The sequence below is a fragment of the Phycodurus eques genome, chromosome 6 (assembly GCF_024500275.1).
Source record: "Phycodurus eques isolate BA_2022a chromosome 6, UOR_Pequ_1.1, whole genome shotgun sequence".
Taxonomy (NCBI): Eukaryota; Metazoa; Chordata; class Actinopteri; order Syngnathiformes; family Syngnathidae; genus Phycodurus; species Phycodurus eques.
The window spans coordinates 5003422-5030624 of record NC_084530.1 but is presented as its reverse complement, the minus strand read 5'-3'; the positions used below and the strand labels follow the sequence as shown (position 1 = coordinate 5030624).

The 27203-nt window shown below is 41.0% G+C and overlaps 1 long non-coding RNA gene across 1 annotated transcript; it reads right to left on the bottom strand.

The window, feature by feature from the left end:
- Positions 1–112: 112 nt before the first annotated feature.
- Positions 113–26750, bottom strand: LOC133404035 (uncharacterized). The gene is made up of 7 exons (XR_009768778.1): positions 26654–26750; positions 8950–9119; positions 8703–8874; positions 8375–8587; positions 8092–8262; positions 584–753; positions 113–392 (listed from the first exon to the last, which is right to left on the bottom strand). It is a non-coding gene; the product is annotated as an uncharacterized LOC133404035 (long non-coding RNA).
- Between the last annotated feature and the right edge of the window lie 453 nt (positions 26751–27203).

Below are 27203 nucleotides of genomic sequence, written 5' to 3'. Positions count from 1 at the left end.
GCGGTAGCTTAACCCCTCCCCGCATGGATGTACACAGACACCTCCGACCCTATGAGTCAATGATGCGCTGGTAACTCTGGAAAAGGTTGGGGCTCAAAATCAATAATCCCAATTTTTAATACATGTACTTTTAATCAGATTATATTTTTTGTGAAACTGTCATGAAATACAGTTACCTTTTGTTAAGTAATTACATAATCCCATTACATGTATTCCGTTACACTCCAAGCCTGATGTTTGTACAATTAACATTTTTTGTAAAACGTTTTTATATGGGAACATGGACAACCAAATGACTTCCAATAATGCGATGAGCTGTACGATCAAATGATTGAGCAAACATGATTTTGTATGATCCACCTTTGCCTTCGACACCTCAGTCTTCTGAGACACTGAAAGATAAGAATATTGAGAAAAATGGGCGGGATAAAGTACAATTAAAACATTTTTGCAAAGAGAATATTAGTCACCAAAATTATCCATATACGCATACTAATTTAAATGAGAATCCCTAATTACAGGTCAATCTCCTGATGAGCCATTTTTCAAATGATTGTTTAAATCAGCATTTCACAACACTTACTCTATTGTATCCAATGCATATTTCTTGTTCATTGTTAGTGCAATGAGCCGTCTGATGTCCGCATCGCTCAGCTTGTTGCCAATCACAAGCAGCTCAGTTAGGTGCTTTGGGTTTGACTTCAGGGCAGCAGTCAGGTAAGGAACACTTCTTGAGCTGAGGCCACAGTTAGTCTGGTCAAAAAGAAAAGTGTGACGATATAGTTACACAATAAAACAATGTCACTGCATTTTAAAAACACACAACTAAAGTTGGTCATAAACTATAAAAAGGGGATACGCTGGGCTCCAACTACCGGAGACAAATTCCTTGTGTGTTTTGGACATACTTGGCAAATAAAGATGATTCTGATTCTGAAATGCCAGGTTTTTGTGATGAAAAATGAGACGAAGATAAATCCTTTTACAACCCCAATTCCAAAGAAGTTGGGACGTTGTGTTAAACAAATAAAACAGAATACAATGATTTGCAAATCATGTTCAACCTATCTTTAATTTAATACACGACAAAGACAATATATTTAACGTTGAAACTGATAAACTTTATTGTTTCTAACAAATAATCATTAACTTAGAATTTAATGGCTGCAACACGTTCCAAAAGAGCTGGGACAGGATATCGTTTACCACTGTGTTACATCACCTTTTCTTTTAACGACATTCAATAAACGCTTGGGAACTAAGGACACTTAATTGTTGAAGCTTTGTAGGTGGAATTCTTTCCCATTCTTGCTTGATGTACAGCTTCAGCTGTTCAACGGTCTGGGGTCTCCGTTGCCTTATTTTATGCTTCATAATGCGCCACACATTTTCAATGGGAGACAGGTCTGGACTGCAGGCAGGCCAGTCTAGTACCCGCACTCTTTTACTACGAAGCCACGCTGTTGTAACACGTGCAGAATGTGGTTTGGCATTGTCTTGCTGAAATAAGCAGGGGCATTCATGAAAAGGACGTTGCCTGGATGGCAGCATATGTTTCTCCAAAACCTGTATGTGCCTTTCAGCATTAATGGTGCCTTCACAGATGTGTAAGTTACCCATGCCATTGGCACTAACACAGCCCCATACCATCACAGATGCTGGCCTTTGAACTTTGCGTCCATAACAGTCTGGATGGTTCTTTTCCTCTTTGGCCCGGAGGACACGACGTCCACAATTTCCAAAAACAATTAGAAATGTGGACTCGTCTGACCACAGAACACTTTTCCACTTTGCATCGGTCCATCTTAGATGAGCTCTGGCCCAGAGAAGACGGCGGCTTTTCTGGGTGTTGTTGATAAATGGCATTTGCTTTGCATAGTAGAGTTTCAAGTTGCACTTAAGGATGTAGCGCCGAACTGTATTTACTGACATTGGTTTTCTGAAGTGTTCCTGAGCCCATGCGGTGATATCCTTTACACATTCATGTTGGTTTTTGTTGCAGTGCCGCCTGAGGGATCAAAGGTCAAGGGCATTCAATGTTGGTTTTCGGCCTTGCCGCTTCCATGCAGTGATTTCTCCAGATTCTCTGAACCTTTTGATGATATTATGGACCGTAGATGATGAAATCCCTAAATTCCTTGCAATTGTACATTGAGGAACATTGCCCTTAAACTTTTGGACTATTTTCTCACACACTTGTTCACAAAGAGGTGAACCTCGCCCCATCTTTGCTTGTGAATGACTGAGCAATTCAGGGATGCTCCTTTTATACCTAATCATGGCACCCACCTGTTCCCAATTAGCCTGTTCACCTGTGGGATGTTCCAAACAGGTGTTTGATGAGAAAAACAAAACTGAGATAATGTGGTTGCACAAGTGTCCAAACCCTTTTGTAACTGGGGGTGAGACTGTTAAGAATCAACTAATCACATTAAAACTGCCACCATTTAAAGTGCCTCTGATTAACTCAAAATAAAGTTAAAATGTTCTAGCATGCTGACCATAACGACATCCCCCAAATATCTAATTAAACGTTATGGTCTGAAGAAAGCAAGGTTGAACTTTTCTCCTAAAATTACAAGTTACATTTGCCACAAACACAACACTGCTCATCAGCAAAATAACACCATACCTAAAGGTTGTACAGTTATACCTGTTGTTTTTTTCCCCAGCAGAAACTGTGGCCTTTGTCAAGGTAGAAGGAAATATAAACAGTTTAAAATAGCAGTCAGTGTTAGCACAAAACCTTCAGGCTTCTGCTAAAAAGCAAAAAATAAATAAATAAAAGACAGGAAAAGCCTACTCGGACAAGTTAATCAGAGGTACTTTAAATTGTGGCAGGTGTGTTTAATAAGATTGGTTTAAATCTGAACACAGCCACATCCCCAGTTATATGAGTTTGTGCATGTTTGTGCAACCACATTATCTCAGTTGTTTATTTTTTACTTCCACTACCAAGATTTTAAACATTCAGACAATTGAGTTGCACAACTTACAGGTCAGATAAATGGTTAAAAAAAAAAAAAAAAAAAAAGTATTATAATGATTCATCTCGGTCCTATCTTTTATATCACAAACCTAGTATTTGAGCAGGAGAGTGTAGACGTCTTATTTCCACTGTAAATAAGTGCATAACAGTTTAGAAGTTGTAAGCCTTCAGGAGACATCCCTTGTTTCTGACTCAGCATTGATGCATTTGGACAAACAGGGACGCTCAGGTAACTCTTTTAATCCTAATGGTGATAAGGAAACTATTATATGCATTGCATTATTGACAGGAGCCAAGGACAAAGGACATTGATAATGTTAACAAGTACATGTACTATTCCCATTGTAAACAGTCTGCATTGAAATCATACACAAGTTACAGATTAATATACAGTATTCTTCCGTTCGCGCATTGTCTTTTTAAGTTTTATTTATTTATCATGAGTTTGAAATTGCCTTACTGGAAATGTTTGTCGACAAGAAAATTAAATTTGCTGCTATTTCCACCATTGGCCACATTCGCCTGTTGGTACGTAGCTCAGTATTTTAGGCACCTGGCTTGCACGTTTTCAATGTGGCGGATTCTCCCGTAACAACTTCTGACACACCCGCTGCACGTACCCTGCTGGTTTGCACGTTACGGCTTGAGAGCCGTAACTCATTGAAGTACATTAAAAGAACATGTCACACTTTAAATGTGAAATTAACCCTGTAATGGACACAGAAGTTGATGATCGCCTGTGAGAAGCGAGCACCGCTCGTCTAGCAGGTTACTTCAAAAGGAGCATGTGTTTTTGTATTCTCTAATGTCTCTTAAATACATATTGTACAATACAGTGGTGTGAAAAAGTGTTTGCCCCCCCCCCCCCAATCCCCCTGATTTCCTTATGTTTTGCATGTTTGTCACAGTTAAATGTTTCCCACAATCAAATTTAAATATTAGTCAAAGATAACACAAGTCAACAAAATGCACTTTTTAAATTAAGGTTTTTATTATTACGGCAGAAAGAAAAATCAAAACCGACATGGCCCTGTGTGAAAAACCACCAGACCTGCGTGATTTTGGTGGCCCCACAAATATAAAAATATGTCCCATATTTGGAGGCCAAAATGACAACACAAACTTTTTGTGCGCTTGGGTTACATTGGATTTTTTTTTTTTTTTTTTTTTTTTAAATGGATAGATCAGCCAAGTTCATTTGGAAATGAGGTAAAATTACATGGTTAATGTGTATCAAAAATAATGTATTCTTAGAAATAAAATCTGGTTTTATTAATTTTTTTATTTTATCTACATGAAATCAAATAATTATTTAATTAGATCAATGAATAAAACGTAAATAAGAATGTAATTTTTTTTTATAAAAAATATTAATTTCTATTTAATTATTTAGGATATAATTATAAAGAACCAATTATTCATTGAAATTGACAAAATATTACTAAATGTATGTATTAAATTTTATTAAAACCATTAAATGAGCGACATGAACATAAAATATCATGAAAAATACTTTCAATTAAACGATTTTAGGAACATCTGCTAAATTTAACAAATATGTGCGACTCTTGATAATGGCAATGCTCGCCGGACCACAATAAATAACGGGGTGTGTCACCTGTACTTTCAAAACCCCAGTGTACGCTCACTATCGACAAAAAGCTTAACCAACATAAAAATGTCATAAAACTGTGAGCAATCGTCTCCCAAATTGTTGTCCACTTCAACCTCTGAAATGAAACGAACGAAATCCCAAATATTGTGTATGTTGTGGGAGCAGGCTTTTATGCTCATTGTTGCAACCAATCATCATAAAAATGTATGTGGACATCTCTAATTATGCCCACTTCAACATCTAAAAAAAAAAAAAAAGAAGGAAATCCCAATCATTTTGAACGTTATGTATTTTTGTATCGATAACGGGCCTGAGAGAAGGCTTTGATTCCGGTGAGTGGTGAAAATGTACCGTAATATACAGTGCCGTGAAAAATGATTGGCCCCCCTTCTCAGTCCTATATTTTTGCAGAGTCTCCCTAGTTTAATGTTTAAGATCATCAAACAAATGTAAATATCAGACAAATATAACCCAAGTAAAGTTAAAATGCTGTCTTTAAAAGGTGATCTCATTTATTAAGGGAAAAAAAACAACTATTCAAAGTTACCTGGCCCTGTGTGAAAAAGTAAAGGCCCTCTAAAACTAATAACTGGTTGGGCCATTCTTAGGAGCAGCAACTGAAATCAAGCGTTTTCTATAACTGGCAATGATTAACATCTCTGTGGTGATATTTTGGCCCACTCTTCCTTGCAGAATTGTTTGAATTGCAGCAAAAAATGAGGGTTTTCTACCATGAACGACCTTTTTAAGGTCATGCCAGTGCATTTCAATTGGATTCAAGACTCGGCCACTCCACTGTTTGACTGTTGGTATGGTTTCTTTTTCTGAAATGCTGTGCTACATTTACAACAGATGTAGACACAAACCTTCCAAAAAAGGTCAACTTTCATCTCGTCAGTCCTTATAATATTCTCCTAAAAGTCTTGGGAATCATTCAGACGTTGTTTTGCGACAAAAAAGACGAGCCTTTATGTTCTTTTTGGTCACCAGTGGCTTTTGCCTTGGAACTCTGCCATGGATGCCATTTTTGCCCAGTCTCTTCTTTATTCTTGTGTCATTAACACTGACCTTAACTGAGGCAAAAAAGGCCTGCAGTTCTTGACAAGTTGCCCTGAGTTCCTCTGTGGCCTCCTGGAAGAGTCATTGCTGTTCTCTTGGGGTAATCTTTGTAGGCTGGCCACTCCTGGGAAGGTTCACCACTGTTTTATGTTTTCTCCATGTGAGGATAATGGCTCTCCCTATGGTTCACTGGAATCACAAAGCTTTAGAAATTGCTTTTGTAACCCTTTCCAGACTGATATATGTCCGTTTATTTCTCAACTGTTCTTGGATCGTGTCATTTTGTTCCAGCTTTTTTTTTTTTTTTTTAGATATTTTGTCTAACTTGATTCTGTCAGGACAGACTCTGTTCAAGTGATTTCTTGATTGAACAGGTCTGCAGGTAATCGGGCCTGCGTGTCATCAGTGAAAATTAACCAAAAATTGTGATTAGCCATGATTTTACAAGGGGGGTAATTACGTTTTCACACACAGCCAGGTAACTTTCATTTGTTCTTTTTACTTAATAAATGCAATCACCATTTAAAAACTGCATTTTAAGTTCACTAGGGTTAAAGTTGTCTGACATTTGCATTTGTTTGATAATCTTAAACAAAGTGGGGAAACTGCAACTATATAAGAATCTGAGAAGGGGGCCAATACCTTTTCACACACTGTACATTTTTAACATTAGACATAACCCATACTGGAATGAAAGTACACTTTTTCCACAACCCCTAGGTGACTTATCCAATTTTCCTTATACCCATGAATAATGCACTCTATCGGCCTTTGGTGATTTTTTTTGGGTGGGCGAAAATGCACATTATCCACAAGAAATTACATTGTCTCTCTCTGCTACCTTTAACTTTCCATCTTCGTAGTTGGAAACATACACGCACGCACGCACCCACGTACACACACACACACACACACATTATATAGTTATACATTTACTGAAATATATATATATTATATGCCGTAAAGAGGCCTACATGTCTCGAATTAAGCTGTCTCGCTTAGGCGCTAGTAACTTCAGCGCACTGGCAAGATGAATCATCATATTGGCCTTTATGGTTTACAATATACGCTGCCACGTTGTAAGACACTTATAGAAAGCATTGGGAGTCAAAATTCGCATTTAGCGCCTCCAAAGGTACATTGAAAATCGAAACTGTGAATCAGTTTTGCCGCGGAGACAGTCGCGAAGACGGAAGCACGCAGGGGCATATGTGACACAATGGGCTTGCATGAAAACGGAAATGAAGCTATTCGGTTGATGAGCGGTTCCAAGATGTGGGGAGGGAGAAAGGGGGAGAGAGAGAGAGAGAGAGAGAGAGAGAGAGAGAGAGAGAGACAGGAGAAAAAATATTGGAAATATTTGTTTTCTCTTAAGGTTTCTTCATTTTAGTTTGAACAAATTGAGTACTTCCAAATCTTGTACAAAGAATATTTGCCTTATTCCTAGTCAGCTGGTCTAAATGTATAAATGCACAGCCATTAATCTAATGTATCAATATATCACACGATGCTAAATGCTGGCTGCTTAAGTGAAGATGCACAAGGGCTGTTGGTTTGTAATAATTAATGCCTTTGATGACCAACGTGAATTTAAGAAATACAAAATGTTCATTACATAAAAAAAGGAACCAATTAGTTGTGTTATTCAGTGAAATGTCTTATTTTCGCTTTTGTAATCATAATTGCTCTTTAACCAAGCAAAAATATAGTTTATCCAAATACTTGTTCGATAGAATTTTCAGTAGGATACTCAAGTACTAAAATATTTGTTATCGACAGCCCTACATTCAACTCCCCTATTATATTGTTGAAATGTATTTAGTCCCTGTGCAAAAAAAACATGCTAAAAAAACATTGTTCCTCAAAATTAGAAAGTTGCTCGTCAAATGAAGAAATGATGAACAAAACTGCTCCTCAAAGACAATACTATTTCGAGTCTTGGCCTGTATCGGCGACTTCCGGATGTATTGGTTGTCACGTTGTCTGGAGACATCTCTGAGACATTTTCCTGGTGAGAGCGGCAAGCAATATTTTGGTCACCCAGGTCCTGGAGGTGCTGCGACTGATTGCCTCCGCCAGTGAGATATGGCCTAGGGCTAGGCCTCTTCTGTTCTCCGGCAGATTACACGTAGCGCGAGTGACATGAATTAACACCTGCGATCTCCCTCCCGTGAGTGACGCGAGGCAAACTTTGCTTTGCATCTGGTGCGAGCGGCAGCATAAGTCTGCATGGTGTACTTATTTAAAAATGTCTTGACCGTTTTAAAACATATTCACCATTTCTAATGTGTCCTGTCTTTGACACAGTCTGCATGACAAGTTTCCCTTTGGGACAATACTGTACACTGGACTGAACTGTGAGGTAACATTCAAATATTTGACTGACCAAATATGCATGCCACTTATGTTTTACTTTAAGACAACTTACGCTAACTTTTCAAGTCTGCAATGATTACTCCTCAGTCCCACACAGTTTCTTCACTCCCTTATCCTGGATTGTCATTGTCAGTGAGATCCAGCTCGCCGATCCTGCAGGCCACTGATGCAAGTACCGATGTCGATTGTGTGCAAGTCATTGGCGAGATCGCAGTGGCTTAGGCTGAAATGCAGAAAAGAAAAAAAAAACTAAATAAATACCAAAAAAATTAAATTACATTCTACTAATGTCACAGGGAAGAATGGACAAGGGATGATTCAAATTCAAAATTCACTTGAGAGATTTGAAGTGATTGAAAGGATTCTTAAGGGCAGATGAAATTTCATTGAATCCCTCATCCCCAAGTCTGTTGGTGAGATCCAGCTCCCTCAGCTCAACTGACTGCCACTCCATTTGCTTTGTCCCCTGAGTGTAGTGTTGGGAGACACAAGCCAGGACCTTTGCCATAAAAAAGCAGCCCGCAGTAGAAATTCCACATCTTGACACACTGAGGAGGAGAGATTTTAGTGTTTTGAAGATTATAGCTTAAAAATAACATAAATTGTGTTTTTCCATGTTTCGGGCAGAAGCAAAGCAGTAAAAACAGAGCAACAAGTCCTTACCTTAGTTTTTCCAGACAGGACCATGCATACATTCCTGCGCAGATGAGTCCAAACCCAGCCTCTGTTAATTGGTTGCTGTTCAAATTTAATTCCACCAGGGTGCTACTTTCCGACTTCAAAGCTCCCCTCTATATGTTCACAGCTTAATACGGTGATTCCGCAGCAATACATCCTACAGAGAAGTAACGCAATACAGAATCTCCCAGAAACATTGCATCGAATAAAATTTGTATGAAAGAAGACTCACCGCAATTTGGTTAACTGCGATATATCATATCTGCTGAAGAGCTCATTGGCCCCTTTGTCTCCAATTTTATTGATCCCAAGATCCAATACTTTCATATAGTTTGGGGGTTTTCTCCAAAGCCAACGCCAATGAATAACAGCCCTTTTGACCAAAAACTGTATTTTGCTATTCTGTAACGACAAATATTACACAGAAACATTAAACTAGAAAGAGCAAAGGCTTCCAACAATATATCAGATTGAGTATCTGAAGGGGGAGGGGCTCGAATCACATGACTTTAATCTGACACGAGTTTCCAACATTACGACTTGCTTGGCTAAACTTGTAATAAACTCAACTTGACTTTGTATTCAAAAGACTCAACACGGCTTTGATTTGAAATACATAACTTGACAAGTCTTTTTGCTTATATTGTAGTTAAAAAATCTGCATTTTCAACATAATGTGCAGAGGCCACGGAAACACGTACAGTACTGTATTATTGAAGGAGATCTTTACATTTGGATTAAAGGATTGTTTTTCATAAAATTGTGAAAAAGAGAATGGCAAGATAAGAGACAACATCTAACTTCATCCAACACTATATAACCCAACGACGCAGGTAAGCTTGGACAGCTTCATAGTTTAGCTCACGATGGCTGGTCAAACATTAACCAAGAAGAACAATAGGAAAAAAAGGTGGTGAGCCACACAATGAAGTTATGGGACAAAGTAGTGGAGGGAGACCCAGGAAATCAGTATGGTTTCATACCTAGGAAGAGTGCTATATATGGATTATTTGCCTTGAATATGTTGATGGAGAGGTACAGAGAAATTCAGAAGGAGCTCCATTGTGTCTTTGTAGGTTTAGAGAAAGCATATGGCAGTGTACCCAGAGAGACAATGTGGTACTACATGAGGAAGTCTGGACTAGGAATTAAGTACTGTATTGTATGTTAGAATAGTACAGGACATGTATGAGAGCAGTGGAACAGTGGTGAGGTGAGTTTAAAATAGAGGTGGGACTGCATCAGGGATTAGCGCTATGAGCCCCTTCCTCTTTTGCAACAGTAATGGAATCTCCATGGACCATGTTTTGCAGATGACATTGTGATCCGCAGTGAAAGCAGGGAGCAGGTGGAGGAACAGTTCGAAAGGTGGCTGCATACACAGGAAAATAAAGGAATAAAGATTGCCTTTTGCCTTTCTGTGACTATTCCAGTCTCTCTGCTGCAACCTGCTGATGACACTCTGTGACACTATAAACTCAGTGGCTACTACCCTCTGAGAACATCCTGTTTAAAGCCGATGGCAAAGTACTGTTGAACAATTGTTAGCTATCCTCTTGATCGTCAAGCTTAAGAGGAGCAATTAAGTTTAAAGAGCAATTATAATTGAACCAGTTAATGTATTTGTCGATTGATCGATCAAACACCTGTTGTGCCGTTCAGCTCTTCGTTAAGAGAACAGCAAGCAAAAAGTATTGAAACATTTCACAGTTGGACATGTATTCAATGTTTAGGGCAGATAAAATGAAGTTCATTTGTAAACGCTATAGGGCATTTTATGTTCATCCTGAAAGCCGAAGTGCTAGTTCTGTATTAATTAAAATGTATTAACTGTTATACAAAACTTATTTAAGTCCTTCTAGCTGGCATTCAAGACATTGCAAACCGTTAGCAAGATGCTTCAGTCCGCTGTCTCCTAAATCATTGCCGCTGAGATCCAGCTCTCGCAGCCTCTGACCTTTTTTCAAGGCATTAGCAAGTTACTGACAGCGTTGTGCCGTCACTCCACAGCAATGTAGCCTGAGCATTTTCAATCTACATTTTGGACTTGTCAGGCCCTCCACAAGCATCTTGACTCCAGCGTCGGTGATGCTGTTGTATCCCAGGTCAAGCTCTCTCAGATATGATTCTCTTGTGCTCAGTATAGATGCCAAGGCTGGACAACACTTGTTGGTCAGATTAAAGAATCGCAACCTGCGGGTAGATGGAAACATCAGATACTAGCACTGGCTGTAAGACAAAGTTGACGAGAAGTAATGTCCCACCTTTTCCTGCACAGTTTCACAGTATTATTTGTTTCCTCTTAATGGGGTACATTCTGCATTGTGCTGCAAATACTGCTCTGAATATAACGTTCCAATCTGTATTATGAAATTCAGTGATTTTTCAAAAACAACGTAACAATTGTGTTTACCAATCCAAACAAACATCTTGCAGAAAAAATAAGCGTTTCTATTCCAGTGAAAATTGTATAACACTAAACAGTAGACTTTACACCGATTTGATCGGTCTGATCGGTATCGGCCGATATTTAGCATTTTATGCTGATCGGCTTTAATGCTATAATTCACATAATTCATTGATCGGCGCCGCAAAAGACATAACTCCACGTCGTTGCGTGGACAGTATATTTGAATCCAAAAGCTAGTTCATTTTTAGCCTTGTCGGGTGTCTTTTGACGTAGTACTGTAAATAGCTGATGGCCAATGAAGTTATTTAAAAAAAAATAATAATAAATAAATTTTTTAAAAACATTGGCGGTGTGGGACAGACAACACGTCGGAGACAGGCAACACGTAATGCCCGGATCAGACAACAAGACAAATTTGCTCTTTCACGATTGCACTGTCAGACTACTGCAATAAAATCTTGTTTTCCGATCCCACCGCATCCCGTTTTTTACGATCATTGGGCTTTATCTAGTCAACTCAAATTGGACCGGATACACTAGTTACCGTGTCAACGACAATAAGAGTGGATCGCGCCGACTGTATTCTAAAAAATAAAATAAAAAAAATAAAATAAAAAAACGGGGAAAAACGTGTGTTGGTGGTCATCAGTGCTCAGGACAGGAGAGGACGTTCGTTTAAGGCTTGCTTGAGGTATGTTCACGTACTTTTAGTACGATACGGGTCACAAGCAGGCAATAAAATGATATGTAGCCTAGCAAGCTAGCAGTAGCACGAACAGTTGGACATAAACATGCCGCCGTTCTGTTGAATCATGCTCTAACGTTTCGGTGTGGGTGAAGTAATTAAAAATAAGTTAATTACGGTAAGTTAGCACCCATGATTTCTGTCATGTAATGTTGGTTTGACCTGACTGATTAGAATACACGATCTGACTAGAGCAGTGATTTCCAACCTTTATGGAGCCAAGGAACATATTTTGCAATTGAAAAATCTCACTGCACACCAACAAACAAAAATGTCACAAAAAGTGGATACATTAATTACTGTATGTACTTACTGCCATCTAATAGAAGACCATTCATTTGTTCTGTCTGTCACTATGCCTTATTGGCATAAATGGAGGAACAAAGATACATTATTTATTGTCAATATATTTTTTGGAGCAATTAAGTACACAAGTATATACAGTAAATGAACAGTTCATTTAAAAAAGACAGATTCCTCCAGCTTGTGATCGGATTGGTGATCGGTTATGGTTTTTTTTAAACTCGCTGATCGGCACCAAAAATCCTTATCGTGTAAAGCCTACTAAACAGTAACACATTCATCCATCTTCATTTGGTAAATTTACATGCCTTTTCCTAATTTCATTTCGGAATATGCAGGTGGATCTCAATCTATCAAGAATATCGTGTGGGGGAAAAATGAATCTCGTTCGTTTGTTTAAAAAGTTAAACTCATTATATATATTTATTCACAATACTGTGAAAAATCCCATGTAATAATTATAGTATATTAATAATTCGAGCTTACAGCTGAAGAAAAAGTCAAATTCACCATCTCAAAAATAATATTACATAACACCAAATAAAAGAATAAAAGAAATAGAAATGTTGCCCTTCTGAAAACTACAGTGTGCTAATCAAAGGCAGTCAATACTTGGTTGGAGCTCCTTTTGCATGAATTACTGCATCAATAGTGTGAGGCATGGAGCCAATCACCCTGTGACACTAAGCTGAGGTGTTCTGGAAGCACAGGGTTGCTTTGACAGCAGCCTTCCGCGTTATTGGGTCTGGGGTCGCCCAGCTTCCTCTTGGCAATATCTCACAGATTCTGTATGGGGTTAATGTCTGGTGAGTTTGCTGGACAATCGAGAACAGTAATAATATAATGGTTATTTAGCCAGCTATTGTTAGTTTTGGCAGTGGGGGGCAGGAGTCAAGTTCTACTGGTGCATGAAATCAACATCTCCATCAAGGTCGTCAGTAGAAGGAAGCATAAAGTGCCGTAAAATGTACTAGTAAACAGCTGTGTTGAATTAGGAATACAGAAAACACAGTGTAAGTGAGTCGTAGGTATTAAGTTAACTATTTATGAAGCAAATTTAAACAGCTCGCACTTAGCCAAAGTGCTGTATATAATGCAATAGCTAAGAAAAACTATATACACTATATTTTAGTTTATTGAGAGCCACCTGCACATATACAAAGTTATACAGTTAAAAAAAAAAATAATAATAAAACAATCAAGACAGGGAATGTGCTTGCATTAACAATAAAGTTCCTTTATAAACTTGAATATAGCAAACTTGAATGAATGAGTTAGAGCCTCGTGTCAGGCCTATTGCCAGGAGCTTGTGTATGTTTTTGCTTGATGAAACAAAACATTTGATAGGATTTTCTTGTTGATGCTGTATATGATATTTGTGAGAATAATTGTGTGTCACTATGCCTTTACCCTGTGATTGACTGGCTACCAATTCAGAGTGGAGCCTGCCTTTTAGTCAATGTCAACTGGGATAGGATACCTGCAACCCTGAATAGGTTGACAGTATAGAAAATGGGTTGATGGACAATTGTACTGTGTGTCAAAACTCATTTTTGTCACAGGCCACATTGTACTTAAGGTTTCCTCTCAGAGGGCCATTATGGCTGTGAATCCATGTAAATGTACGATCGCTTCATATTACATATATACAACAAACTGATAACTAGTTTTGAAATCGGAAGCCGGTACAATATTGTTTGTTCAACTATTAGTCAATTTATTTTTAAAAAGGGGGGGGGTTAGTAACAAGAAAATGCGAGCAATTTCTCAATGCAACAATTTGCTATTTTGGTATTTTCTCTTTTGGCAAGAAACATTAAGTCAGGGTTGATGATTTTCTTTTGCCGGCCACATCAAATTATCTGGCAGGCTGGATCTACACTAAAATGCTAATTCATGCGCTCTGTTACAAAGAATGTAATAAGATTAATCTTATACCATTTGAGTCCTTTACGTTCCTCTCAGCTTGGGCAGTAAGGTAAATGATAATGTAATAATTTGGATGCACTGATATTTTAACATTGAAAACTCCATAACACATAGTTCAATAAGTAATTCAGCCCACCAAGCTACATGCACCAATCAGCGAGTGTTCCTTTACTGTAACTCTACTACTGCTCAGTATACTACATTGATTATGGAGGGTAAGCAATCCTTTTCTCTGTATTGTGTGTTATTGTTTGTCTTTAATACAAAGTGAATGGGCGAGTTGAATTCTTAACTGTTTATAGGTAGTTATCTTCTATTTGTTAAAAGCAAGACCACAGCACTAGAAGACAAAATAAATGTTCTCCAAGATCTTCCTTTTTGAGTAAACAAAAAGTGGATCAGTGGGCTCATTTGATCCTTGTTCCTTAATGAGGCCAAAGATGAAGCGAAGAAAGACATCATATTTTCCTTCTTGGCTCCCAAGTGTCTTGTCCACCAAGTCCACATAAAAGCATTCCAAAGGACTTATTGTATCTAATGGCACCACGTCCAGATAAAAGCATGCAAAAGGACTTATTTTATCTAATGTACAATCAGCAGCGAGGAACTCTTGAACACTCAAGTGAGCATAGCGGAACACAGTGGTCTCTCAACACAAGTGGACATTCTTTACAGAAAAGTGAGGCTTCCTCAACACTTATCTTCACCAACATTTTGATGTATATATATATATATATATATATATTACATATATATATATATACACACACACACACGCACACCATTACACTTACTATATTTAGGGGAGGGCATCGTTTGAATTTGAGCGATTCCGGTCCTTATATCGATTCTCGATTCAGAATATTTTAGGGGGCTGGATCAAAAAGGTTTCCATGGTTTAAAAAAGGGTGTCCAAATTATAAACATCCATTTTCTTAGTAGACCGCAGCATAGAGTAAAATTATTTGACTAGGGGTTCTTCACAACCAGTATCAATATCAAACATATGAACTAAAAGTTAATGTGGGTGGAACTAACCCAACTGACTTAATATTCATTAATTAATGTTGCACTAGATCATGAAGCCCGAGAACTGGGACCCATGGTAAGGAAATGCCATTTGGCGAATGATTGGCAACAAGGTCAAATACCCAATGTGTTGTACTCTCCTAGTACTGAATGTTTTTGTATTCAGGGTGCCGTGGTGGATGAGGGGGTGTTGGAGCATGTGACACTGGCGCGATTCCATCCATGGTCGAGAGATCTCGGACCATGAGGATGCCGAAAAACTGTTGAACTCACTGCTGGACTTAGTGTGGTCCGAGGGGCCTGCCGATGGGGGACTATGTGCATCCGTGACTCCGGTCACATTCGAGGTAGACCCGACGTTTTTGTTAACGTGCCGCAGTACCGCTGTAAACAAGAGGCCACTGAAGGCATCGTTGAGACCCTAGAGCAGGGGTGCCCAAACTTTTTGGCTCAGGGGCTACATTGCCGTAAAGAAATTTGTCATGCGGGCCAGCATTAATTTTACATGCTACCGACGAGGGAAATGCTTTTTTGTATTTTTATTTTACTCTTTTACTATGCTGTCTGCTGCTAGGTAGATTTTATAACTGCCTGACATGGATAAATGAAGGTTAAAATAAAAATTAATGAAATGCAAAATAAAGTATTTTTATGAAATTTGACTCAAAATGTATTCATCAGAATCAACAAACAACATGTTTGCATTAATGTGAAGGGTGATACTGAGATCTCGACTGAAGTAAATGGGGCAGGTCTGGCTCAAAAGCGTTCATGACTGAGAATGTCTTCTCACAAGTATGTCGAGCCAAACAAGCTCAACGTTTTCTTAGCAAATGTACGAATGTCTTGGAACCTGTCTTTATCCAGCTGCTGGTAAAAGTTGACACGAGGGAGTTGTTGGTACCGGCTGCGACACTCTGTGTCACACTGCAGCTCAATGAGCTCCAGCTGCAGGTGGGCTGGAACGTCACTGAGATCCACGGAAACAGTTTGGCACATAGAACTTTTTGGTGAATAATACAATGGAGTTTTATAGCTTTACCTCCTTCTTCGCTTTCTTTGTGACACACTCGGGTTGATAATCCACTGTGCTCGCCAACCATGGCAGGTGCGCCATCCGTAATAATCCCCGTGATTTTATTCCACTTTAATTTTATGTCATGTACGGCGGAACAAACAGAAGCAAATAAATCTTTCCCTCTTGTTTGGTCCTGAAGGCTCTGGAGGTCAAGTAGCTCTTCACGCACGTTCATTTCACTGTCCACTCCTCTAAAAAAAATCAGTAACTGAACGCTGTCGGATGCATCCGTGCTTCCGTCACAGGCTCACGAAAAAAATTCAAATTCCACTCCTTTTGCGTCCAACTGTCTCTTAATATCAGAAGAAACTTCTTCGATCCTTCGTGACACAGTGCTACGAGCCAGGAAAACATTGGCGAACTGATACTTTTTCTCAGGACAAATGTTCTCCACCATTTTCATCACATAGTCTTTAATAAATTCACCCTCAGTAAAAGGTTTGCAGTGCTTGGCAATCAGCGTTGCCACCTCATAGCTTGCCTTTGTTGTATTTTGATTCGACTCACTGGCTCTTGTGAAAAAGTGTTGCTGTGCCGTTAAACCAGCTTCCAGTTGCTTCAATTTTTCACTGCGTTCGTTCCCAGTTAGCTTGTCGTAATTAGCATGTTCCGTCTGGTAGTGCCTCTTTATATTGAACTCCTTGAACACAGCCACAGTCTCTTGGCAAATTAGGCAGACGCAGTTGTTTCGAAACTCAGTGAAAAAATATTCAGACTTCCATTTGTCCTGGAAACGTCGGCCCTCGCTATCAAATTTCATTTTCTTACTTCCACTTGCCATTTTAGAAATGGGCAAAAAACAGATCATGAGCAAAACGGCCCCGCGAGAGTTCCGCCACAAGTTTACTGCCATCCTGTGGTGAAATATAAAATTGCGCGTGAATTTTGCACTGCCGGGCCACATATTATTGGTTTTATGACAGAGGTTTTGGGCCAGTGGAAATATGAACATGGGCCGGATTTGGCCCGGGGGCCGGACTTTGGGCATGTCTGCCCTAGAGGGACTCTGGAAAGCCGGAGTCCTGGAAGAATCAAATTCTTCCTTTAACAGTCCTATTTTACCGGTAAAAAAGGCCGACGGCATCAATTACCGGATGGCTCATGATTTGAGACGAATAAATGATATTACTAGAACTCCCTGCGTCCCGGTCCCGGATCCACACCGTTGTTTGGGTGTTCTGGGCCCGGAGATGCAATGTTTCTCGGCGATTGATTTGGCTAAGGTCTTCTTCTGCATTCCCCTGGCAGAAAAATGCTGGAAATATTTCACGTTCACCTACAAGAATTGTAAGTTACAATATACGCGGGTTCCCCAGGGCTGGAATCTGTTTGCGAGAGCAATTGGCCGATATTAATTTGCCGGAGGGCTCTCTGTTGATCCAGTATGTCGATGATTTGTTAATTGCAGGTAACTCGGCTGAAACCTGCTTAAAAGTGACACACACTGTGTTGTCCCGACTTGACGACTTGGGTTCAAGGTGTCTAAAAAGAAACTTCAATGTTGCAGATGACAGGTGACGTTCTTGGGGCAGGTGATCTCAGGGAGTAACTCACACCATTCTTCCATTTTGACTTATCCCCGACCGACTAATGTTAAGAAAATGTTTTCTTTTTGGGGCCTTTGCGGCTATTCCCGTGGCTTTATCCATGACTTCGCAGTAATGACACAAGCCTTGCATGATCTAGTTAGGGTTAAAGGCATGCGTAACCTCCATGCTGAATTGAACTGGACAGACAGAACTGAGAAGTTGTTTACCGACCTTAAGAGAGATTTGGCCGCAGCGACTCACCGAGCTCAGCCTAACTGTGACCTGCCTTTTCATCTAGGCGTTTCAGTGACCGAGGGTACAGCCAACGGGGCCTTGTTCCAGAAGGTGGGCGGTAACAGACGTGTCCAGCTTTACATCAGCGCCTCTTTGGACAAAGTTGAAGCGAGACAACCTACTTGTGCTGCATATGCCGCAGCGGTGGCCACATGCATTAATAAAACTGCACACATTGTTATGGGACACCAACATTTTATTCTTACTCATCATGGGGTGACAGCATTCGTGGCCTCAGCGGCGTTCACGATGTCACCATTGCGTCAGCGCCGCCTGATGGAGACCCTCGCCCAACCCCATATTGTATTCCTCCTCTCGAAGATCAATATGGATGACAGTGTTTCCAGTTCCGGCGAACCACACACCTGCCAAGATCATGTGGGATTTGAAGGCCCGCCCCGATTTGTCCTCAGCTCCTCTTTCAGGTGGTTGGGTGTTCTTCACCGACTGCTGCTGCTGGAGACATACCTCGGGACCACTACATGCGGGGGCTGCCGTCGTTGAGGCCCTGACCCCAGCAGACGCAAATTCTGACTTCCAAACGTTTTCGTCCACAAATGACTTTGTGAAACCCTCCGCTCAAGCTGCAGAACTGCTGGCCATTAGCAGGGCACTGGAGTTATCTGAAGGTCAGCGTGTTAGTATTTATTCTGATTCGATGTTGTAGGATGCTTGTTTGTTGATTTGGCTACATGGAGACGACAGGGATTTGTTACGTCCACTGGAGAACCAGTGGCCCACGCAGAGCTGATTCAACAACTGAGCAAGACTGTTGATAGGCCAGTGGAGGTGGCTGTGGTCAAGTGTCCAGGACATGTGAAAGCGAGCACGCTGGTAGCCCGGGGGAATGGTGCGGCTGATGCCGCGGCTAAGAATGCAGCAGGCTATCAAACAGATGCTGAAGGTAACTATGTTGTCAAACAGCATTAGTTGATCGACTTTCTCCCTGCAGTAACGGTTGATGTGGTGCACGACCTCCAAGAAGCGGCGCCAGAGGAAGACGAACGTAAGTGGCAAAAGAAAGGTGCTGAGTATGACAAAAGGAAAAGCTGTGGTTTGGCCCGGCGAGAGGCCCTAGGAGACTGGTGTTACCTACAGGAAAGTTCATGCGGTCAGTGGTTGAGGAAGCACACGTGAGAGTGACAGATGAGAGTTATGTGTCGATGCTGAACAAGCTGCGCTTTTGGTGGCACTCTGATCTTCTGCATAAGGTAAAAGAGTTTTGTGTTTCTTGTGATATATGTCAGAATTTCAGTGTTGATCCTACAACGAAGAGAGAACTGCACCACACTGAGATGGGCCGATGCCCGAATGATGTGGTGGTAATGGACTACACCGACATGGTAGTCCCAGTCCAAGGAAAAAGGTACCTATTAATGATTGTCAACACCTTTTTCTGGATGGCCTGAAACCTATCATTGTGCAAAAGAGGACGCACCGTCAGTCATCAAAGCGCTGGTTATTATGTCCCGAAACGTGGGTTTCAACAAGTAATCAGATCGGACAATGGTACCCATTTTACGGCTAATTCGTTGGCCACGGTCGAATGCATGCTGGGGCTCAAACACAAATTTGGCTCAGTCTACCATCCTCAGTCCCAGGCCGCCCATGTGGAAAGGATGAACCGCAGGGTCAAACAACGACTGGCGAAAACGTGTCCACACACAGAGCTTGATTGGCTCCATGCCTGGTCCCTTGCTTTGTTCTCCATCAGGCAAGCGATTAACCGCCGGACAGGGCTCACCTCTTTTGAACTCCTGACTGGCCGCCTGATGCCTGGTCCAGCCTCGGCTTTGCTCCAGCTGGACATGGAACCGCCGAAGGGCAATAAGCCCTACTGGGAGCAACTGTCATCTCGTGTCCTCGCTTTGTGTTTCAGATCCCTCTGTTGCAGACGTCCACGTCAGTGATTCTTCCCTTCCGTCTCACGTGTATTTGAAAGTGCTCCAAAGCAAGTGGTCTGAACCACGGTGGACTCGTCCATTTGAGGTAACAGCTCAGACATCTCACGGCTGTGCGTCTCTTTGGAAAAGGGGACAAGTGGTACCACGTGTCACAGACACGCCCTGCGCAGGCCTCTATTGTAGAGTGAGAAAAAAAAAAGAGAGGGCGTCTCGTGCCTGGTGACTTTCTGCTGTATTGTGCATGCTGGACGTTTCTTCTTGCGTGCCGTTATTCGCTGAGGTCATTTTTACCTAGTCTACCTAGTTTCATTTATTTTTCATTTCTTTCATCTTTATGTATGAGTGTATGGACATTGTGTTTTGGTGTTAAATTGATCATTTATCATAGGGGGGGGATATGTACATCCTGTATGTCTGGCCGAAGGAGGTCATAATCACGACTCTGGTGATCTCCCTGATTATAGTTACAGGAATCTATTTCGGAATGCCCTCAAACCAAGAATGAGTGGGAAAGAGAGCCATGAAGCCAACAGGGGCCCTAGAGTTGAACTACACGCTGGGAGAAAGTACGGTATACCAATTTGATTTGTGTAAGGTGATAGATTGTGTAAACTGGGGCGATCCGGCGGGAAACGACATTTACTTGTGTGCTTTGAGTATCGGACATGGAGCAGCTAACCAGTGATTATCCACTCAAAACCGGGGATACTGGGAACCGATGAATGGTAGAAATTGGCAGTGGAAGGACAGGATCAAACTGGAAAAAAGGTAGTATGCACCCGGTAACCCCTGGGGAACGACACCCCGTACTGCTGACCTTGTATAAATATCCACCCGTTGACAGATGTGGGGAGAACCAGTGCCAACCTTTACGGTCTTAACCTTGGGAATAGATGCCTCAGGGGCCGACCCCCTAGGACAGATTATGATTAATTGGCTACAACCGACGAAAAAAATAATCTAATTCAATAATGAGAACATTTGCTAATTTAACAGTTTAAAAAAACGCGGATTCTGTGGTTTTTAGAACCTCTAACGCGACGGGATATGACCTGAATAATGACTTGGTCCAGGGGGTGGTATACCGACGTACGCTACAGGTGGCTAAGGGACGAGCGGCAGGGATTAATACAGGAAATCTTTGTCTTAAAGAAATTATTGTGGAAGGTAGGGACGCAGTCAAAATCTATCAAAAAGACTGTCTTGTCTGTGCTACTATGAATAACCTCAATTGGATTGCTAACCCTATGATCCAGGAAAATTTTACTGCTGCTACTAAGTTCGAGTCGACCTGTACCTACCAGCTGATGACTAAAGAATATTTGGAGGGTGATTGCCAGCGCTGGGACCACGTGTATCCTCTAACCAAGGTAAAAGGCGCTCCCCTCTCTGATGTCAAAAATGTCCCGTCCCTACCTTGCATCTCTCAAAATAAGAGTAAGGTACACCTTTTGGCCCCAACAACAAACTATCTCGATCAATTGGCCACCTGGATCCACAGTTTTGTAATTTCACACTTTCAATTGACTATTATAAAGCGGCCCGATTGAGAAAGACGAGTTCCGATTTGTGGTGGATGTGTGGTGACGGTCTGTTGTGGGACTGAAAGCCCAGTGGATGGACAGGCACTTGTGCATTGATGATAACCTCCAAGTGACCAAGCCTCTCTCTGAGCAGGAAATCAACCACATGGCGGATTTCACCTGGGAGCGTGACTGGTGGGGTAGCTTAACCCGCTCCCGTCGTGTGGTCAGTGGCTTCAACGTGGGTGGAAAAGCTTGGGAAGCAGGAGAAGACCCCACCTACCTGGACGCCATTGAAGTTCCCAGGTGTCCCGGATGAGTATAAAGCTCGCTGTCAAATTTCCGCAGGTCTTGAGAGTATTTTCATATGGGTAACCCCAAATAAAAATGTTGATTTTATTAATTACCATCATTACCAAAATCAAAGACTGGTGAATATCACCTCCCAATTGGCAGAGGGTGTCCATGAGCAACTACCTCTCTCATGGTATTCCAAAATAGGCTGGTCCTTGATAGACTGTTAGCGGAAGAAGGGGGTGCCTGCTCTCGAATCAAGGGTCACTGTTGTACGATTATCCCCAACAATACGGCACCAAACGGAAAGCTCACCAGAGCCATGAAAGGTTTGCAAGCCATGTCTGTTAAACTTAAATCAATGTCTGGAGTGGATGACAACCCATTCATTAGCCTGCTGAATAGGATGTTTGGTAAATGGAAAGGTCTCATGCTGACATTGGCTACTGCCATCCTGGTTGTCATTGGTGTGCTTGCTTTGTAGTGGATGTTGTATCATTCCTTGTCTCAGGAGTCTTATCCTCCGGATTGTCCACAAGGCCTTTGAGGGGATGGACCCCCACGGCCAATATCAGCTGCTGCCCCTGAAAGAGGACGTGGAGCCCATTAGCGCACTTGCGCTGTTGAACTTCGCGTCTGTATCCTCTCCTTAAGTTTTTTTTATATTTGCTATATTTTGTTTGGGCTATATTAAGTATTAGCGTGGAATTGGGTGCATATTTAGACGGTGTTGATCTCGGATTAGCAGAGATTAAATGGGGGATGAATGGGATATGATTTTGCCCTTTAATTGGTTTGTGCTTGAACAGTGGTGCTTTGTTGCAGTGAAGATAAAATGAAGTGAAGATAAGGGTGTGAGCTGCTTGAAAGTTCCCAGTAGGGTGCATGTGGAGGTCACAGGAAAAATCTGCCGGAGATAACCGTGGCTACAAAGTGTTGAGACAGCGTCTGGCACGAGCGCCAAACGGCCATCATTCTGCATAGCAACGATGACGTCAATCGACCCTGGACCAACCAGACGAAGACGAACTCCACACTTCCTCTTTGAAAAAATTGTATAAGACTGGGTCAGGAACAGATAGTGTAGTCCGAACAAAACTATCTCTGCTAAGGCTAAGATAGTGGTAGCTGCTGAACCAGAGCTCTGAAGTATGTATAGACTCCTCTTTCAGGAATAAATTGGTTGGCTTTTAACAAGTCGTTATAATCGTAGTTCTTTCATGAAAACGAACACGCTTGGAACCTCGAGAGCTAGTAGGTGATTTTAAAACACAGGTTCCTTTAAAGCCAAACAGTACGAAATGTTGTATTGAACAATAAGCAGTTGATTTTCCAAGACAAAAGTTTAAACAATCATTCTATATGCTGGATCTATGAGTAAGAGTTCAAAGTTGGTAGTATTTTATACTAATATATGATTTTTACACCGTTTTAGGGCTAAAATGGGGACAAATTCAAATCGATGGGTGTGGTCCTCTCCAGTTTCTCTGTCCCTGAGACACACCCCCTAGGTATTTAACCTTTGACTCCTGCCTCTTCTCGCCCTCTTGTCTGTGGCTTCTTGGTTCCTGTCCTTCATGCTGAGGGTTACCTCGGCACGGCTCTTGCCGTGCTGCTGCCCCTCCCCACACGGTTCGGCCAACAGGAACCTGGGATGGAGACTTGGCTTCCCGGCCCTACGTGAGTCACCTCTAGGCAATCAGAGCAGCGACTACTAAAAGTATCAGGTGCACTCCAAGCCAAGCGTGAACACTCAGAAGTTTCTAGCGGGTCCTACCGAAAGCATGAAGAACAACTTCCCTTTTTCTTCTCCTGCCGTTTTGTTTTATTTATCTTCTTCTTCAACCAAACCTGCTCCATTTTCCTCCTGAGATGTGCGGAGAAAGACCATCCCCAAAGACCAGCTGATCTACGGTCGTGAGTAGCACAACAATGGTTGTCAGAATGTACAAGATTAGTGCCTAATAAGTCTGGGGAAAATACTATCTTCACACAAATCCCAACTTTGCCCTCTCTCGCTATGACTCAACCCATTCCACGAGCACATTTTTATTCCAACCACACACAATGTCCTCCTCCCTTTTCGTATCCCTAGTTTCTGTCTATTACCATTATTTGTGTTTCCTTTTTGTAGTTAAACCCCTCTGTATTGTTTCCCTGTAGATTTCCCTTTAGATGTAATTAAATTTTCTATAAAATTCCACTTCTTGTGTTTTGTGTGTGTTTTGAGATATTGAAACCGCTGTAATCGAGAACTCGTACTTCATAACTGTAGCAGCCTTTTCGATAAGATTGATTGAGGTTTTTCGTCACTTTTCCTAAATTGTACACATATAAAAATAGATGTGGTGCCAAAAACAGTTTGATTTTAACGTTAAACATGCCAAACTAAACCGGAAGTGAATGCAGACATTACCTTCCGACTAATCTCGTTTCCAAATGAATTCCGTTTTTATCCAAAACCCATATACGTTACACTGTACATAGGAAAATATGCTTTGATTACAAAACTGAAAATGTGATAATTTTCCTCTGATCACTCAATAACCTGTGACATCTGATTCATTGATTTTAAAAAGAAAGAGATAATACATTTCATGAAACCCATACGATGATATCACTCAAACAGTTTCAGAGCACTATTTATTGATAAATGTAACATCAAATGGGAAAAAAATGGCATGATAATTCATTTATCTCATCCTAGAGAAAGCAATGCAGGACTGCAGGATTGACCATCCGATGGGGTCTGTAAAAAAGTGGTCAGCACCTTCTCCTACAGTTGGAAAAAAGAGGAAGCTAAGAGAAGCCCAGAAGGAACTGAATCTGCCTGAGCACTCCTTGAAGACAGAGTTGGGGATCTCAACAAGCCATGATCAGCAGGGTGCTTGAGCAGCAGAAGGCCATTGCCCAGGCCCTCTCCAATGAACGAAAAAAACAGACATCGGACCCTCATGTAGAAGGACACTGGCGTACTAGAGGCCATCCACAAGTCACTAAGCCCTTTAGTTGAGTTTACAGATGTACTCACTGGGGAGCAATATGTGAATGTATCCCTTGCGAAGCCAGCTCTCGACCTCTTCCGCACATCCATACTAGCAGTATGACCTCTCGAAGAGCATCAAGCAGATCATCATGGGTTACCTCAACGAGAAATATGATGACCCAAAAACTCAAGAACTCCTTGACATGACTTGTGCTGTGGACCCAAGATTTTAATTGAAATATGTGGCTGAAGAGAATCAGGAAACAATAGAAGCCAGACTAACATCTGAAATGAAGACCATCATGGTAATTTTTCTGCTGCGACTACTACTAATAGTAGAAGAAAATGAAAATGAAGAGCTGGAGCAGCTTCTTCATATACGCAAAAGACACAGCTCCTGCTCCATCTCCTCTTCAATCAGACCAGGCCATAGCTTTTGAGCTTCAAACCCATCTTCAGGAAAAGGCCACTTAACACTGAGGCTTGAGTGGTGGAGAGCGTCACAGGCGCTCTACCCACTGCTCTCCCAACTGGCGAGCAAACATCTGTGCATCCTTGCTACAAGTGCTGCATCAGAGCAGGTTTTTAGCACAGGCGGAAATATCGTCACCTGCCTACATTCATCACTGAAGCCAGACAAAGTGAACATATCGGTGTTCCTCAGCAAAAATCTGAGTTTGTACGAAGCAAACTGCAGGAGTACGGAGGCAGACTTATGTGGCCAAACCTTTATTTTTTTTTTTAAAAAAAGGTTATTAAAAAGCCTTCAAGAAGTATTTTGTTTTTAGCCTGTTTTATTATGTTTCTTTAGGTATGTTGCAAAATTAGAATGTTTCCCAATCCCCTTTTTTTTTTGTTTAAAAATGTTTTGGGAGAAGTTATCTTTTTGGCCATGTTTTTGCATGTTTGACAAGAGTGTATGTAAATTGGTTATTTATTTTTGTTTTTCATTGCCATTTATTTTAATTGTTGTTCTTTTAAGTTATATTTAAAGTAGAGTTTTGGGAGTTGAATAAATACCAAGTTTTGAAATCGATGCTTATTAATCATGATTTCTGGATCAATCAAAAATCATTGTGATTACGATAATCGCCCAGTCCTACCTGTCAGGGACTCCATCTCGCCTCTCATCTTGTGTCTTTTCTTATTCCAGGTATAGAAAAGCATACAAGAAGTCACATCTCTGGACAAACTTATTAAAACTACTGTAATGTAAACTGCAAGTAGATAGGAAATGTAACACTTTGATTTCTGAATTGCAATTGTGAAGGATATTTCTCCAAACTCAATAAATGTTATACGCTCCCCAAACTCTAGTAGCCTATACAAACATATTAACCAAACTCTGAGCTGATCACAAAGCTATATATATATATATATATATATAATAAACATTTTGAATGGAGCCCGCAAATTGCTGTCAAACATCGCGACAAAATCTGAAGCCGCGAAGGCTTGAAGGTCACATGGTCCGGCCGCGTCATCATTTCCGGCTCCTCCCCTAAACGCAGCAAGCTTCTGATGTCTACACGTATTTATGCATTTATTTAGCTTTTATTTTGAAAGCGGTCTTCGCTGCGCGTTACCGTAATGCAGAGTATAAACAGATATTGAAAATCTATGTGGAGGTGTAGGCTGGCTCGACTTCGTATTTATTTTTTTTCATTATTTGTTTTGTCTTGCGGTATCAGTCTAGAATGTTTATAACTCAGTTGACACATAAAGTTCAAGTATATATATTAAATTTGCATGACACTGACACTTTCTAACGCAGTAAGGTTTGTTTTAAACAGTAGCAAAATGCAAAGTGCAGAGCTGTGTCTCTTTTTCACAGGCTTGTGTGTACGGCAGAAGAGCGCGAGTTGTGCCTGACAGTTTGTAGAAGTGAGCAGAAAACTTGCATTTCACTTACTAGCAGTGCGGTGGCCATCTCCTCCCTTCTCCGGTCCAACAAGTCAGAAAGATACGCACCATCAAAAGCTTCACAGGCATAAAGGCCGTTGCACTTCCTTCCTCGTCATAGCCATAGACATCGGGTAAAATAGAACACGCCTTGAGCGGGTTGCCTTGGTTCAGCATAACCGCCATATTGGATGTGTCACATCTGCTCCACAAAACCCTGCAAATCAATGGACTGATCTACAAAGTGCACAAAATGACCTAACAGTGTGGTGACAAAAAAAGTGAGAAGTGAACGAAATCTGAGACCGGGACGTAACCAGCAGACTATCCAGGCGTTTGAGAGTTCCACAGCCAAAGAGAGGAAGTATACTTACGGGCGTACTTATGTTAAGTGTACACTTTGTGCTGTTATGAGCCTCCGTGACTGTGTTAATTAATAAATTACTAAATGTGGAAATCAAAGTCTCTCAATCTGTCAGTCACTCAACCAATCTTCAAAGATATCATATATAATTGTTCATATGCAGAGTGCAAATATTGCACCCAAGTACAGTTACTTT